Source organism: Onychostruthus taczanowskii, unplaced genomic scaffold, assembly GCF_017590055.1.
Source record: "Onychostruthus taczanowskii isolate IOZ18803 unplaced genomic scaffold, ASM1759005v1 scaffold76, whole genome shotgun sequence".
NCBI lineage: Eukaryota > Metazoa > Chordata > Aves > Passeriformes > Passeridae > Onychostruthus > Onychostruthus taczanowskii.
Window position 1 is genome coordinate 1403106 of NW_024505450.1, and position 5255 is coordinate 1408360.

A 5255-nucleotide genomic window follows, 5' to 3' on the forward strand; every position below is an offset into this window, starting at 1 on the left:
AACCTACTCTCTTTCAGTTTGAAGCCACCCCACCTTGTTCTGTCACCACGTGCTCTTGAAATATTCCCTTGCAATGTCTTGTACTGGAGATCCTTGCTTTCAGTGATCTTCCGGTATCCTTAGAGGTGAGAATATCCTTCAAACCTGGAATTATCCTTCAAGCAGATTTCAACTGCCATCCCAGAAAAGGCTTAAATCTCCTGCAACGTTCAAAGGTAATTTTGTTCTCTGCTGGAATTACAAGGAGTGGGAACAAGTGCATGTTGTGCCGTTTTGTCAGGTGACGTTTGTTCCTAGCACAGGAAGTTAAATCCAGCGTAGCCACATGTCGAGCTACATCTTCAATCCTCTGCAGGTGCTGTGAGCAGGTCACAGCATTTCCAGGCACAAAACCTAAAAGAAAAAGAAATCCATGACCGCTTAGATCTTATCCTCCTTAGCATACTCTTTGGAAGCACTAGCAGTACAAAGTGTAAGGAGTATTTAATAATCAAATTAAGACCTTTTCTACCTTAGGATTACTACGTTACTTTGTGATTGCAGAAAAGGAGATACTGACATCCCAGAGGATGGAAACAAGAGGATCAATAATTCATCCCCCTGGTTTAGAGAAATCTTCAAAACCACCGAGAATTGCTGCATCAGTATCAGTGAGAACACTAAACTTATAAAGCAGACTGTAATGCCATAAAATGTATATCTAAGGCATCTCTGCACAGCTAGGTGAAGCTGCAAAAGCAATTAAAGCTTAATTAAATAATCCAGCTGCTTAATAAAAGAAGCATGGTGAAGGCCTGGTGGCATGAGCCTGACAGCTAAAAAAAAAAAAAAGCTCTCTTCAGATGTTCTTATTGATGCCAGTATGTCTTGAGCCAATCATCTCCAGCTGCTGTGGATGAACCTATCAAGCTGAAATGGCCCTTTCTCTGCCTGGATAGCTGTAGGTAACTGGCTAGTTGCAAACCTCAAACAGCATTGTTTGAGAGGGTTTGTCAATTTGGGAATATTTATTAAAAGTATATTGAACATAATTCTGAAAGCCCCTAGAATTCTGAAGGAAAACCTAATTACCTAAGGGATTGATTGGTATGGTATTGATTATGCTACAGTTTATGTTATTTGCCTCTAGATGGTGCTCTCACTTTGAGATGAAACAGCTTTTTATCACAACTCTCAAAATTAATGACTAATAGCTAAACATTTCTCTCAAAGTCAAAATTGTCAACATTTTCAAAAGAGCAAGGAAAAAAACTTGCTGGATTGCGTACGAGTGTGCCATATGGTAGTTTCAGATAACTGTTGTCCCCCAGACGGCTTGAGGAAGGGATTTTAATTCTAGGAAAATCAGCACTGAAGCTACACAATACTTCAAAAAAGGTAAAAATGCTAAAAAAATTTAAAGCATTTGTCAAATACCTTTATGGTTAAATAACATCATTCCAAATGGGTGATCATCCAGCATTACAAACTGGAAAACAAAGGCAAAGGGATTTAGCAGTGAAGCTCAATGTTTTACTGTAAGGACAAGCCCCACTCTTCCCTGGGTGGTTTGTGCATATTTCTACTCAACAGTCTCCTTCACATGATGCAAGCATTATGCCAGAAGTGATTTATGTGTCTCAGAGATTTCTCACCATGTCCATTGTGCTTGGGCAGGAGGCAAGTTTTTACATCATTTATAAATGATGTGAATTCTTCTGGACCCTTTTCCATTTTCAACAAGCAAGTCACCTTACTCTTACACATTCCTTTCCAGGTGTCCTTCACCAGTAAGAGACTCTCTCAGTCCCACTGTTTGTTCCCTAATTCCTCTGCCACGTGTAGCTGTGACACACACAGGAGCATTTTGGTTAACAGTGAAACAGAGGAACATTTTAGAGACCAGCGCTGTGTGTCTGGTAAGTCTGAAATTGAAATTGACTCTTACAGTGTGAATAGCTCTGCCTACTTTTTGTAGTTACTTAATATCCATCCTAAACTTTTTTTTCCCCCTCTCAGCCCTGTAGAGACAATTGTGCAGGGTTCCTCTGGTTCCTTTCCTTGCAGATTTCATCTGGTTCCTTTCCTTCTAGGCTCCGGTTAGACTGAGCCCTATTGAGAAACACCACTCTTTATTCCTTTCCTTCTTTTCCTGGAGTTTAAGCTGCTGTTCATACCAGCTGTTCCAGTTCTAGGTAAAATGGAACACCCAATTGCTCATGATGAAGACCAGGATGTGGCTGTCACTGTTCCCACACATAAAGAGTCTATTTGTTTTCAGGCAGCACAAGATCAGAGCTGTAAATTATACAAAGCTGGCATTTACTGTGCCCTTTACCTTCAACACACAAATGCATTGAACAAAAGCAACAGTGACTCCAGGCTGTGCTAACCCTGGTTAATAAAGAAAAGAAAGATGAAACCGGGGGATTGTGAGAGATTCTAGAAAAAACTGTATGAAGTGTCATTTCCTTTGTGAAAATTCCAGGCTCAGGAGCTGCTCTTCTTACTCAGGATGGCACTGCTGGTGAATAAAGCTGTACAGAGAGAACACTCAAGAATATTTGTTCCCTATGGCTCTAGGATTTAATTTTTTTCCTAAGTGACTTGATCTTAGGAATAATTTAATTTCTGTTCTGCAGAATCTGCTCCACTAGCCATTTTTCAAATCAATCACTTTACAGAAAATCGTGGAATTATTGTAGGATATCCTGAGCTGGATCAAGATCATCAAGTTCAACCTCTGGGCTTTTGCCTGAAATAATTCAAAACACTAAATCACCTCAACACAGCAGAATTGTAAAAGCATTCCCAGCAAAGCCCCAGACAAAGTTCTGGTGCAAGAAAAAGCTCTATGCTTCTTACAAAGGCAAAAGACATCTTAAATCAACACACCAAATCTTTTTCATCTTTCAGAATTCAAAGGCATCAGGAAAGCGGTGCACACAGAATTGTGAGAATCCATGCTCCAATATTCATATTCAGTAGTGACTTTGCTGCTGGAGCAGCTACTATCCTGAATTCTTTGTTTAAATAGAAAAATCAAATGGAAGGTACAAGTCTATTGAAACATTTCCACTCCTCATATAGACTTATCTGTAGAATTATAGATCTAATTAACTAAGAAGTATTTTTTTTTTATATAAAACTTCTCTAGGAATAAGGGGTACAGATTAGATTTTTTTTTTTTTAATAGGGTTACAATATCCTCCATAACAGAAATTGTCTTTCTCTTTCAGAAATGGTTCAATAGCTTTCTCTACATGTCAAACTGAGGTGGCAGATGCCACTTCTGTGCCGACATTGTGCAGGGGCAGAGAGCAGGGAGAAAGGGAGCAGAGGTGAGAGTGGAATGACAGGAGCAGTCTGAGTGTGCAGCTGCCCTTGCTCTCTCCATTCGCACTGCAGGTAGGAGCTGTGATCCCCTCCCTGTGGCACGGGCGTGGAGCCAGCCCAGAGCTCACACAGACAGGGCGATTAGTGACTTGCAGGTTGAAGTTGCAGCACGCACGGGGTCTGTGCACCCCTGCCACACACGGGCAGAGAGCATTGATGAGCAAAGCTCCGCTGGAGCAGCTCCTTGCCTCGAGGGATCACGTTGTGCAAAATGCGCACCTTTCTCTAGGTCAGGGCGCTGTGCTTGGTGCTGCCAGGGGCAGCTCCTGCTGCTTGGTGCTCTTAGGCTAATGAGGTGGTTTGAAGGCAGTGGGAACGAAGGAGCTGAGGCCTGTAAACCATGTCAAGAGTTGCATGAACATGCTTTATGACATGCATAGTCATTTTCTGAGTCAGCTTTGTGGATTGAAAGATATTTCTTTCCTCCTTTCTAAGAATGAGCTTCATCATTTTCTTGAGAAGCATAACCTTAGTTTAGCATGACTCTGACAAATATTCCTGCATCCATTTCAGTGGATTCTGTTTTCTCGGGTCAGTGCATAGTACAGAGCATCCTTGATCATCATAAACACTGAATCCTTCATCAGTAACAACCCCACACCAACACTTTGCTCTGCTTGTGGGTAGCTATCATGAATAAGACATGACATTCCCTTATGTGGATGGCTTTATTAGGTATACAACTTCTTGCCCACAATAAATTGGATGGAGCAAAATGAATTAAAGAAAACATTTCAGCTACTTTTCTGCCCTCTGGACAAAACCTGGCCAGCACTGTCACTGTTTGCTGAGAGACAGTAAATGTTTTCAAAAAAGAGTCACCTTTCAGATTGAGGAAAACAAAAAATACATGTTTTGTGTGAGAGGACACAAGGTCAGTTTTGATCCCACAGAGCAGAACTAACTCAAGTGCCCCACTATCTCTACAAAAGAGTCCTTAAACTGCTACAATTCTTGAATAAGGATGCTACACACATTACTTTTTTCTAAATGCAACTTCTCTCCAAGGCTGTAGGACTTCCAGCTGCAGCCTTTCCATGTTTTCAGCTCTTCAGGATTCATGGCTACATTTGCCGAAGTCTTTAGGTAAACCTAATGCTATAATATTTTTATATGTAGGACAGAGTCAGATTCAGTTTGGCTTAGAAAGAAGAGCAGCAGCTGTGGGTTTAGCATCCTGAATCTTATTCTTCCCAGGCTGCTTAGTCTTCACCTGTGAAATTTTCTGTACCTTGGCTTCACCACCAGTAAAACTGAAATATGGACCTCATCTTGTTGAGTCCAAGGAACCTAACCTACCAGAAAGGATAAAGATTTGCAAGCAGGTATGTGCTGGCCATTGCAACGAAGTACACTCTCCTCAACCTGTGATCCTCTCTCAGCACGGAGGAGTCCAGCCCATTCCTGCAATGTGAGCAAACCAGTATCCTCAGAAAACGAATTTCATGCTTTTTCACTTGTCTTCTAGTGAGTATTCACTCTTTACTACTGAATGAGCAGAGATGGCAAGTGGGATTGTACATAAACACGAACACACACACATCTGTGGCTGTGGCCTTGTTTGTATCAGCCAGTGCCATGGCACAACAGAAAGGGGTCTGTGAGCAAAAGGGCTCATTCTGGTTTCATTTTATGTGTCTTGGGAATGTAAAAGTCACATGTCATCAGCCTCCAAGTTATGAAATTATGTCTGCAGTTCTTATTAAGAAAATGGGCTTGTAGGCATGAGAAAGCACAGAGCTGAGTTCTAGCACACTGTGAGCAAATCTTAGTGAAGCTCCAAATGCGCAGTTGGCTCTTCAGTTCAGACTGCAACACGGCTTTGGATGAGGCATAGAGGATCCTTTCTGACTCAGATCTGATATTTATCTTTTTCTTCC